The sequence below is a fragment of the Pseudonaja textilis genome, chromosome 2 (assembly GCF_049901715.1).
Source record: "Pseudonaja textilis isolate UNSWEBS1 chromosome 2, rPseTex1.2, whole genome shotgun sequence".
Lineage (NCBI taxonomy): Eukaryota > Metazoa > Chordata > Lepidosauria > Squamata > Elapidae > Pseudonaja > Pseudonaja textilis.
Window position 1 is genome coordinate 103,038,851 of NC_141991.1, and position 13,280 is coordinate 103,052,130.

The 13,280-nt window shown below is 36.3% G+C and overlaps 1 long non-coding RNA gene across 1 annotated transcript; it reads right to left on the reverse strand.

Annotated features, from left to right (window-relative positions):
• Positions 1 to 506: 506 nt before the first annotated feature.
• On the reverse strand, positions 507 to 12,839 carry LOC148126982 (uncharacterized). The gene is made up of 3 exons (XR_015741442.1): positions 12,755 to 12,839; positions 4,945 to 5,035; positions 507 to 3,271 (listed from the first exon to the last, which is right to left on the reverse strand). It is a non-coding gene; the product is annotated as an uncharacterized LOC148126982 (long non-coding RNA).
• Between the last annotated feature and the right edge of the window lie 441 nt (positions 12,840 to 13,280).

The following is a 13,280-nucleotide window of genomic DNA, read 5'->3' on the forward strand; positions in this document are numbered from 1 at the left end:
AACATTTAAAATTAACTAGGACTAATTATGGGTTCTATGAGGAACTTCAATCCTTCCTCATGATGAGAAGACCTAAGTCACAATAGGTTTGAAGGACATACAACATTTGCAAATAGACTGAATCTGCTTCTGTTTACCATATTTAGTCTCTATTATCAGGCATCTGCATCGGATAATCCATGCTCTGCTTTACTTTGAGGATTCTTTGTGGAAAGCTATAAAATATACTAGCGTATGCTACCATATATTGAATTAGGGCTGTCATATTGGGCTTTAAAAATCCAGGTGACCTCCAGCTGGTGGCATGGGAATACAAACCTCTAACTCTTTGTTCTTATCTAGTAGCCATCTAGATTTTTCGGCCCAAGTAAAACGGTCCTAAGATACCTTTAGTCCTAAGATACGTTTTATTCCAGGACAGAGTTCCGCAGCTGGTGCTTTTCATTTGCATTGAATAACAGTCCCCAAATTTCTGGATAGCATCATATCAGAATTTTGGGACCTCTGTCCAAAATATTTTATTTATTTATTTGTTTATTTTTGTCAATTGCTTACAAGATAATAGGTATAAGTAAAAATATAGTTATACATGGATACATATAAGAAAAATAAAAACATAAAAGAAACAATAGGACAGGGACGGTAGGCACATTGGTGCGCTTATACAGACCTCTTAGGAAGGGTCAATGGTAGAAAGTCTAAGGTTAAAGTTTTTTGGGTTTGGGGAAGAAACCACAGTCAGGTAGAGTATTCCAGACATTGACCCCTCTGTTGCTGAAGTCATATTTCCTGCAATCAAGTTTGGTGCAATTAACCTTGAGTTTGTATCTATTGTTTGCTCTTGTGTTGTTATGGTTGAAGCTGAAGTATTCATTGACAGGTAGGACATTGCAATGTATGATTTTATTCTATACTTAAATCGGACCGAAGGTGGTGTAGTTCTAGGTTTTCTAGGTTTAGAATTCCTAGTCTGGTGGCATAAGGTATTCTGCAACAAGTAGAGGATATTGCAAGAATGTCCAGTTGGAAATGGCTGTTTTAATATGGTAAGCCAGATCCAGTGGTGGGATTAATTTTTTTTTACTACTGGTTCTGTGAGCATGGCTTGGTGGGCATGGCAGAGGAAGAATACTGTAAAATCTCCAATTAGAGGTGGTGTTTGCCGGTTCTCTGAACTACTCAAAATTTCCGCTACCAGTTCTCCAGAACTGGACAGAATCTACTGAATGCCACCTTGGCCAGATCCATTGTGTTCCATGTGTGTTGTCTTAACATTTAAAAAGTCAATATAATGGCCTAACGTGCTTCAGAAGAAGCACAGGTTGAGATAATACACAAAGGAATAAAAACACATTAGACCAGGCTAAAATGGGATTGATTATTCACCCTTTGGCATATTTGCTGGCTTACCATGATCTTAACATCAGACATGATTCAGGCAGGAAATCACACACTTAGGCATTAAGATGATTTGGTCTGATTTGCATAGCATTTAATGTGAGCTCAGAGATTATGTTATATTATATTAACACAACTGTAGAGATGTACATATTGTGTCAATCCAGGGAATGTGCAGAGCAGCCAACAATTAGAAGTTAAAGATGCTTCAGGCCTTTATCATTGCATGAGGGGCACTGAGTTCCTTGTATGTAAGTATCACTGTCAAGCACAATTTGATTAAAACTAAGGCTAGGAACTAAAGCTTCTATCACAAATGACAAACAATCATTCTTCATTTCCATGTTCTTCGGCTAAATACATTCCAATTTAAGAGCTGTGTCTCTGCACTTAAATCCATATATCGTTATATTCTATCTTCATGTTACTCTTTCTCCTTCCTTTCCCAGTATTCTGATTAACCCTAGAGATTCATTGTATATAAAGTGAAATGCTATGATTAATGGGATTGAAACAAGCCAGGATATGAAAATAATGTCAAACTGTGGTTTGAGATCCTTATTTATTCTGAAGCTGGTAGTCATTTCCTACTTCTGGCATAATAAGAAATTGAGCCTGATTGAATTTTTCTTTGAACTGATTGCAGAGTATTTGATGAAATTAATGGATGGTGGAATGGTGGACAACAAATGTTGTTTGTTGATTAAGCCTATATTCAATGGATCAGGTCAGGGCCTTATCATTAACAGGATGGAGAAAGTGGTGAAGGGTTCTTAATTGAGTTTTGATTGTTTTTCTGTCATAGCCATTTAAAAGTTAGACAAAGGTTCTGTTAAACACAATGGCCTCACTACTCTGTTCTTCTGTTCCCCACTAGCTGTATGAACAAAGCAATGTGCTATCACTCTCTGACGGACCAATCCATCTGCTGTCAGTTTTGTTGGAAGGGAACCTGTGAAGCTGTTTCCCAAATTTCTGTAATCCTAAATGTTCCGTTACTATACTGCTCTACTTCACCTCCACCTTGCAAGCTGGATATGATCTGTATAACCTAAAATGGGATTACTGCATGCTTCTAATTAGGAATAGACATATGTTTGGAAATAACTATTATTCTGCCGAGTTTTAGCACAAAGCTTTTTGAATGATTGGTTCTTTAAGGTTTTAATAAGTTCCTGGAAGAAATAACTTAGTATACAGCAAAAGATAGTTCTCAGATCTATTTCCTCTATTAAAAGAGAAGAGAGCAACGTATCTGTAAAAGATATGACATCTACTGAAGCTTTGAAGTGAAGGCTCTCTGTTATACCTATCTTTGTTTTTTTCCTTTGCACTTGCTAAAGTTAGAATGTGGGGTACAGCCTGGGAAAGCAGCAGATTGAAACATGGGAAATTCCCCCTTTTATCAGCATTATGGCTCCAATTCAAGCTGATCATTCCCTTTCATTGTTTTTGTTCAAACAAACAGAAACCAAACAATATCAGATGTTAATCAAAATTCCATCACAGTGCTTAGCTTCTCCGTGAAAGCAGCCACACTTTCCAATAACTTCATCCTTTTCTCAAATGTTAGTCAAAACTCTTAAATTCCCCCCTCTTTTAAAGCCAGGAGCAAAGATGATTGTTTTACTCTCGCATGCCATAAAAAAAAAAAAATCCCACTTGTGTAACTTGCATTGTATGTGGTTTTGCTGAATGGACCAGAGTTTGATTCAGCTGACAGTTTTGCCACTGTCCATCCATACCACAGTCCGAAGAACCACCTGGAACTTGCCTTCTGTCCCAAAACACAGAGCTCCATTGCTTGCAAGCCTGCCAAAGGAACCAGCCTGGAAACAGGAGGATTATGGACCAAATGATTCCTTTAAGGCATCTGTAAAACGATATGTATTTCAGTACATTCAAGCGATCTGTTATTGGAATTCAATCTTAGCTAGCTGACACATTATAGATGCCATGCTAACCTATTTAAGCGGTCATACAAAGAAGAGCTTTAGGTCGAATTCTAGAATAAGGCAAAAGGATTTCAGGACTTCAGGATTCACTTAGTTGTTTTTCTCTGGAACTCCCAAAGCCAATAATTGCCTGGTGCACAATGCAGACATTCAAAAATTATTCTAAGCAAAAAATTTCTTCTGAGTAACAAAATTGAGCAGAGCTTAGCATACTCCTGATTGCCCCGCATTTTCTTTAATTCATCAGTAAAATTTAGTATAAAAAAGAATAAGGTTTTTTTTTTAAAAAATGCTGTGATTCTTAAACAATAGGGAGTCTGAAGCCATTGCCAATTTACTGGAAATGACTATTCAATTTACCAGAATGTCCTGATCTGCTTTCTGCCCACACTTAGAAAAAAATGCTGTACTCATTCCTTGCAGGCTTGTATCACAACCATTTTGTTGGCCTTGCTCGTGCCACAGGACTGTTGCATTTGTACATTGCACAAAGGCATTTAGTCTTTTCCTACCTGTCCAAGACACAAACATTCCCTGACAACATCTTGGTTTCTGCCAGAATCCCCCATCCCCCAACTACAAATGTCATCATCCCTAGTTCATGAGTGAGAGAATCCCAATCATTCTTAGTTGTTCTGCTATTAAGGTAGCATTTATTTTTCTCCCTAGGACCACACCACCGGGGGAACCAGCAAGTGGGTTTATACTTGGTTAAGCATCATTTTGAAGGGAAGCCAGGCAGTAACTGGGAACAGAGACAGGAACAGAGGTAGGAAACTTCATTTCTAAATAGTTTTCTGTTGACTCACAAATGGATGGGGGAGCAATTCAAGTAGTTGTGGGGAAAGGCCCACAATATGATTTGTTTGTTTGGGACTGAACTGGCAGTGTGATGCCATCCATTATGATTCTGAATCAGTGGTGGGATTCAATTTTTTTTACTACCAGTTCTGTGGACATGGCTTGGTGGGCATGGCAGGAGAAGGATACTATAAAATGTCCAGTCAGAGGTGGCATTTGTTGGTTCTCCGAACTACTCAAAATTTCCACTATCGGTTCTCCAGAACTGGCCAGAAACTGCTGAATACCACCTCTGCTTTGCATTATGTATGAACTGGGCTAGTGTGGCTGATTGAAAAAATAATAATTAATGAGGCTTCTAATGTTCCCATCACAGGACTCTTTTCATCAACAATCCTTTAACAAACCAGCATAATTAAAAGAATGGAAACAAAACACGCTTTAGGAAATCACAGAATAAAAAATAAGATTTGCCTTACCCACTTCCATGTGACTCATAGCATAAATTGTACATACAGATATAGACTTTCCAATGATACACAGAAGAGGTTTATATGTATGTTGGCACAATATGTGTGTGTGTGTGTGTGTGCAGCTATTTATTCATGTAAGTGTACATTAACATAAAAATGTGTCCACAAGGAGCAATAAGGCATGGTAAAAATGGAAGCCAGTCATTGAAATTTGCACTTCAGAGAGCAAATGTTGGATTCTATAATTATATACATAAATATATATAATGGTAATTTTCACTTATGAGGCCTTTCACTTGTGAAACTTCAGTACTTACAGGGAAATTTTAACTGATAGATAGTCCAGTGTGTCTCCTTCAAATTATGAATCTCATTCATTTTCACTGAGTTCTATACACAGGCCAGGACCTGGAAGGGAGAATTGGAAATAATAATTAAGACTCTGGTTTTTACAGTGGAGAGTGCATAAATATGATCCTCCAACCACAAGTACACTTCCTTTTCACAAGTCCCAGCTATGAGCAAATGGGATCAAATATTTCCTGAATTATCAGGCACTAATCAGGAATGAGCAGCTGTATTGGTCATGCACTCTTAAATGAAGGGATAATATAAATGCTGACACACTATGTGCCTACAGTGCAGAAATGGATAGTAAAAATTGTCAGCCGTCTCATACCATCCAGCTGTTTTTTGCTACAATCAACACCATTCACACAATATTTTCAAGACAGAAATGTATGGATTGGAAGGGGATGCCTTCTTGCTCCACACACTGCCCTATCAATATGTTTACCAAAAACTGAATGTGGCCTGCAAGTATAAGAGCTCATCGCCCCATTCAGGACCCTCCATTCTATCTGAAGTGAACATAGCCATAAATGGCTATGGGGTAATGAAAACATGTCATCTCCCAGAGGAACAGGAGCAGATTGAGGTGGTGTTTGCACTAGAACACCTGGAGTAACTACAAATATTGTAGAAGCTGGCAAAATGCCTTGCAACAGGGGAAGGGATATATTTCACAGGATAGATAGCAAAGTCCATGGGATTTACAGTTTGAGATGGGAAGACAGGTTAGGGCAGAACTGGCAAGAAGCCTAGATGCCCTTCATCAGGAATCATCTTTGGCAATACTGTCCTTTTTTAGAGGAATATAACATACACTGCATTTCTTCATTAGGCTGCAGTACACTTCAAATGCTCATTCATCTCAAGGAAAGCCTCAAGGGGCTTGATGTCATGATATCTGGGAAAGACCTTAGTAGAAGGGGCAACAAGATACTCCATCCCTAGCTTCCTGGATTGTAATGGAAACAGTGGGGAATTTATACTTGCAGACTTGCAAGATTCTGGTAATGTGGCCTTGCCATAAAGTTGAATTAGTTCATCTGGTCATGTTTTCTGGTTGATCTATCAGGGAAGGCTGATACTTGTTCATTCACCACACATTTCAGAATCAAAGGTTCTTTCCTCAAATGCATCTATAATTTTAAATATGACAATTGCTGTTCTGAATTATTTCATGCCTTTACAGAACGTTTACTTGAAGTCCATCACAAAGGGATAATTCAGATGATATGCATACCAGGTCTTCTGAATTAAAGATCTAACAATTGCACAGTTATGCCATTTCTAGTTCTTATATCCCATCTGGGTTACCAGATTCTCACATTTCATATTTTGTTTCATGCACTTGGAAAACTATTGGTAGTTGGAAAACTCATTGGGCATAATATATTCAAGACTGAAATGAGAACCATACTGATTAATATATATTTCTTTGTTGTTTTCCTATCCAACCTACATACAGACATAAATATTTTTCAATTTCTTTTTCAAATATTCAGATTTATCAACTACATATACAACATTTTCCCCTTTGCACTTAATCTTAACACAAAACCTGGAAAAAAAAATTTCCTGCCATTTCCTACACTATGGTCTTTATCTAATCTCCAGTCCATGAGTGAGATTCTGGTGGGGATTATAGTGGACTAGATATCCCAAATATACCAGACAATATTAAGGCCAGGAATGCCAACCAGAGTGCTGGCTGTCAGTCTCCATGGTTGAAGGAGAGATTATGAGATCACCTGTACTCTGAATAGCTGGTCCTTGTGAGTAAGCTACAGGAATAAAAGTTTTTGCAATTATCTTGTAGATTGAGTGGTTTAAGAGGCACATGATTCCATTTAATTTTTACAGCCATAATGTAGCCTATATGGGTAATAATTTCAGTCATCCTCATTTCTTAATCACATTTGGAAGTAATTAATCTATAAAGAGAGGGTTTATTTACAGTAAAGACAAAATATGCCTTGATGAGTGTAACTCTTTTTCTGGGTTATAAAAATAAAAAGGGGTTTAAGGGTTTTTAAATCCTTAAACTTTTAGTAAAAAGTTTAACAAAGAGATTATTTTTTAAAAAAATTAAAATGGATAAAGACAACAGTTATTCTTATTTTTATTATTTTACTTTTGATTAAAGCATTTTTGCATAAACTTGAATTAAACTGGACAACTAGATCAGACCTTCATAGGAGTACTTTCTTTTTATTACTAATTGGCAGATTTTATAAAACAAAAGATAAAACTAAACTGAGATAGTTTGTTGCTATAGAGGCAGAAATTAATATAGAATGCATAGATTTTAGTTTTGCCACAATAAGAACGTGCCAAGACATTTTTTGGTGCAGCACTTTGTTAGGCAAAAGGCAAGAGATAAAGTTTTTGCAGCAATGTTTTGATAAAAGATTGAAAATTAACAATATAAACAATACAAAAATTGTTTTAAAAAACAAAACAATACAACAATTGCTTTAAAATAAATTCCTATCAGAATTCTATGCAAGAGAAAAGAATATTTTTCTGATATATTTACAAGTAACAGTTCCTTTTGAATATGTTCTTTGTTGGCCACTTACAGAGAGCAAGACATTGGTTATACAGAAGCTCTCATGGCTTGGTGATAAGCTCTTTGGCCCAGGCATCTACTAATGAAATAGACTGTGACTCATCAATGCTTTATGGAACCATTTCAATGATGCCATAAGCAAAGGCAGCCAATCCTAACCATGGCTATGTCAGAACAACTTAAATGTGCATTGTGAATGATCATCTCCTCTGATGGAACATCAGGCTGCTTCCAACATTGGGCAAAAGCTAATCTGGCCATTGTCAAAATGTGTATTATTGTGTATTTTGCTTTTTTTGATATTTGTTTATCAAAGATCCCTAACAAAAAGGAATCTGGTTTGTATTCGATCTGTTCTCTTATCATTTCTTCCAGCCAATTTCTAATATTCTGCCAATATTTTTGAGCTTCTGTACAGGACCACCACATATGGAAAAAAGTTCCCTCTTTTTTTTTGCATTTCCAGCAATTCAGACTCATATTGGGGTACATCTTCGCTAATCTTGAAGGAGGAAGGTGCCATCTATAAAACATTTTATAGGCATTTTCTTTATATGCTACTGATTTTGTAATCTTATTATTTCTACCCCAGACCTTTTCCCATTCTGTTAGGGTGATGCTATGTCCTATATTCCTACTCCAGGCTATCATGTTCCCTTTTACAATTTCTTCTTCAAATTCTACTTCTAATAAATAATTATAAAATTTTGTTTTGTTTTTTTTTGCCTGATCCTAATAAAATTTTATCTAATTGTTGGAGTTTATTGTTGATTCTGAATTCTTTCTTGTCCTCTTTATGTCTACTTTGAATTTGAAGGTATGCCCACTGATCAATTTTTATTCCCCGCTCTTGAAGTTCTTGCTGCGATTTCAAATTTCAATAGGAATTTGTATCCAATAGGTCCTTATACTTAATCATTTTAGTGATATCCAGATTATTTGAGTAAATCATCGCCTCCTTGTTGAAATCCAAATTGGTACTTTTAAATAATGTTTTTTCTATATTTTCTTCCAATTACTTAATAATGAGTCTCTGATTAGGTGTCTGTGGAAATATTTCTGGCTAGTTTTCCCTACATCCCATAAAAAAGCATGCCACCCCCTCTGCAAATCATAGCCTTCTAAAAATAATATTCTCTTGTTAGTTCACCCATTCCTTCAACCATACTAAAGAGGCAGCAATATAATACAACTCCCAATTTGGAAGTGCCAGCCCTCCCCTGCTCTTCATATCCTGCATTGCCTTTAAATTTATTCTAGGTTTTTTCCCTTGCCAAATCAATTTAACAGTTATTTTATTAAGTTCTTCAAAAAAAAAATTGTGTACTTTAATTGGGATCGTCTGAAATAGATATAGAAATTTTGGAAGAATGTTCATTTTAATGGCAGCGATCCTGCCTAATAATGAAAGTTGCAGCTTACCCCATGTTTCCAAATCCTTCTTTACCTGTTGCATCAATTTATCATAATTATTTTCCTTAAGTGTCTTACAATGTGCTGTCAACCATATTCCTAAGTATTTAGCTTTCTTTATCACTTGTATTCCCATAACGTCTTCTAATTCTACTTTCTGTTTTTCTGTTAAATTTTTAGTCATTAATTTAGTTTTCTTCCTATTAATTTTGAGTCCTGCTACTGCTCCAAATTGTTCTAATTCATTCATCAATTTTTGTCCTCTTTCTATTGGTTCCTCAATGAAAAAAATCCTATTGTCCGCAAACGCTTGCAATTTATATTCTTCTTTCTTAACCTTTAATCCTTTTACATCTGGGTTCTGTTTAATTCGCATTAATAATGTTTCTAATTATAATATGAAGAGCGGGGGTGAGAGTGGGCAGCCCTGTCTGACACCTTTTTCTATTTTTATTGGGTGGGTATATTTCCCATTTATTATAATATTAGCCTGTTGTGTATCATAAATAGTTGTTATAATGTTTTCAAATTTGGTGCCTAAATTCATATTATAAATTTTTTGGAGTAAAAATTGCCAATTTAAATTGTCGAAGGCTTTCTCTGCATCTAAAAACATAAGTGCAATTTGTTTTTCGGGGTGGGCTTCGTAAAATTCTAAGACATCTAGTACTATTCTTAGGTTGTTCCTAATTTGTCTGGTCGGGAGAAATCCATTTTGATCTTCATATATATGCTTATTTAACATTCTTTTTAGTCTACTTGCTATAATAGAAGTAAATATTTTATAGTCAGTGTTTAAAAGTGAAATCAGCCTATAATTGTTTATATATCGGGGATCCGAATCCTCCTTCGGGATCAGCGAAAGCAATGCCCCCTTCCATGAGTCCGGCATCCTGGCTGCCAATAAGACGTCATTAAAAACTTCCACCATAAGAGGTCCTATTTGTTCTGCTATTGCCTTGTACAGCTCCCCTGTAATCCCATCTGGCCCTGGGGCTTTATTGTTTTTCTGGTTCTCTATTGCTGATTTCAATTCCAGCCAAGTGATGTCTTTGTTTAATAGTTCTACCATTTCTTCCCCAATTGCTTTATCCTTCACTTCATCTAAATAGTTTCTTATTCTATCCTCATTAACTTCCTCCTTTTTATATAACTCTTCAAAATACTTATGGGCAATTTCTTTTTTTCTGTTCTATCTCCTGTTGTATATCCTCCTTTCCATCTATTAGCTGGTATATCAATCTCTTTTCTTTCCTTTTTTTAGTTTGTAAGATAGCCATCTTCCTGGCTTATTAGCATGCTCAAAAAAAGTTTGTCTAGTCATATTCAAATTTATAATCATTTTCTCTTGTTCAATTAAATTCAGTTTATGTTTAGCCATTATTATCTGGTTTTGCAATTTTGAATCCTTTGGGGTACTCTGTAATTGAATTTCTAGTTCCTTAAGTTTTTGTTGTAATTTATTTTGCTGGGCATATTTTTCCTTATTCCTCTTGGCATTATAAGTGATTGTTATACCTCTTATTACTGCCTTCATTGTATCCCAAATGTTTTGCTTCATAGTTACTCCATTATCATTTTCCTTTAAGAAATAATTTAATTCCTCCTTGAGTTTGTTGGTGTATTCTTTTTCTCTTATTAATTGAGTATTTAACGTCCATCTTTTCTTTGATTTCTCCCTATCCTTCCATATTATCTGAATTGGATTATGGTCTGCCCATTCATTAGGTAAACTTTCAATCCCTTTTATCTCATTTGCTATTTCCCCATTCATCCATGCCATGTCAATTCATGTCCATATTTGATGGGATTTCAGTAGAATGTGAATTGTTTTTTCTCAGGAAGTAATCTTCTTCATATATCAATCAAATTTAACTCCTTCATCATTTCCGTACATATCTTGGGAAGCTCTCTTTTCCCCCCTTTATTCTTTCCCCCATTACTGTGGTCTTTTTGATAATCAGCAATAGAGTTGAAGTCTCCTATGATACAAATATTTCTTTTTTCCAATCCTACTATTTTTCCATAAAGATGCTTAAAAAACTCTTTTTGATCTCTGTTCGGGGTGTAGATTACCACTAAGAGAATTGGGATAGCATTGATCCAGATCTGCAAAACCAGAGTTCTTCCTTCAGAATCTGACCATATTAAATCTGCTTTCAAATCCTCTTTTACATATACCGCTTTAATAAATTCTATCAGAATAAAGATCAATTGGAATAGTCCGAATCCTCCACAACTTCCAGACTCTTTCCAGACGCTAGTCTCCCAACCTCATAAACTTCCCTTTTTACTCATTATTGTCCTCACTCTCTCTTCTGTCTGCCAAGCCCTTTCACTTTCACTTGTCTCGGATCCACTTTTTGGCCGCTTTCTTTTTGGGCTCCAGACAGACACTTATAACAGCCTTATACAAGTCTATGACTTTCCAATCCTCCTCTCCACTGCTAATTTTCTCTAACACACTCTTCCCCAATGATCTCACAAACTGTCGCTCACTCTCTTCTTTACATCGGTGGCGGTCCGGACTTTGGAGCCGCCATTAGTAGGAGGCTGTTTCTTGCTTGTTGGGCTCTGGAGGGCTCCTCTTCACTGCAGGGGGGTTGCCTTCCCCACAGTGCAGCCTGAGTCTTCCCCGCACCAGCACGAATCTCTCCGGGACTCGAGCACCCTCAAAGGATCGCACCAACCGCAAAAAGAGATTAACTGAAACCACGAACAGGCTCCTGCATCTCTGTTCATCCTTGCCTTGCCACCGGAATTTTAATTTTAGAAGATTATTTTGAGATATAATTTTTGTATGTAATGTAAGTACAATAGTAGATTTACCCAATAGTAGATTTACCTTACTTGTAAGTACAATAGTAGATTTACCCAAAATCCAAAAACAATACTTTTAATCTTCTCAAACCTTTGCCTTCTGCCTGATTGGCTAGCTTACTTGTTAATTATTCTAAACTTTTTTCCTGAAATATTCCTTTTCTTTTTTTCTTGTTCATTTCAGCATAATAAGCAGAAAGAGAAGCAGCACTCTCATGACTAACTAAACAATTTGCCACCCTCTTTCTCCTTTTTTTTATCAATATGTCTTTAATACAAGCAAAACTATTAATTATTAAGTTTTATCAACATTTATTTAATGATAAGAAATTTATAGGATGAAAAATTTAAATGGAAAAGGCCTTTGAGGAATTAGAAGTTACCTTTGAGTTGAAAACAAAAGATCTAAGTTTCATAATTCTTTTTAAATATTCTATGCACTGGTGAGCAAAATCTAGATGTCCAAAAGGCTTACAAAGCTCAAAATATTATGCTTTAAGAATATATGAATTTGTTTATTAATATATTAAACCAAATCACAAAGGCTTTGGGGAAGAAAACTGTCAGACAGTCTTGGTTGAAGAATTGGACCAGGATTGGAGAGACTCCAAGTCACGCCACTCATGAAAGCTCCCTAAGAATATTTTAAGTCATTCACTCTCAGCCCAAGCTATCTCACAGAATTATTGGCAGTAAAAATAGTAGGAGAGATTCAGATGTATATTACGCAGAGTTCCTGGGGAAAAAGGGAGGGATATAATTCTAACAAATAAATAAAATAAAATTTCAACTGTAACAGGATAGTGGGTAGAAGAATGCTCAGTAAGAATGCAAGGGTCGACAAGACGAAAGAGCTCAACAAAATTTAAAAACTGAAGCCTGAGGAAAGAAAGCTGGATGGAGAAGTATGCACTTCTACGCCCACAAAAATGTTAGGATAAGAGTATATGCCAAGTTAAATTGCTGTGAAGACTTACTTCCTTTGTAAAGCTACTTGCCAGCTTGAAATAAGAAAGGCTGCAGATGTGCTAAATAGAATGTGGGTCCCAATTTCTACTTTCCAAGGTCAAGACAGTAAAAAACAAACTAGTTCTTGCCTTGCTCAGCAGTGCGGGTTGATCCATTTCCATCGTGTCCCGCCCTTCCGTTCCTCACACAGCCTGTTACTCGACCACAAAGAGCTGCTGCCCAGCACATTAGATCACAATGAATCACTGGCTGACCTCTACCTTCTGGAGTGTTCAGTTTCTAATTTTATGGCCTGTATCAACCAGATTATTGAATCCAGATGCCTGTGAAATGTAGCCATCTAGCACAGAAATCCAACCCACATGGAGTGGAGCTTTAAGAGCCAGGCTAGAGTTTATAGATGCTCACTTTTCATAAACCAAATCCTTGGCCAGGAGGCAGAATCATGCATCTCCTTCCTTGCGATCATAGTTACTGATAATACACTACAGAAATACACAGATCTGGGTCAGTAAAGGATCCAGTAGAGATTCT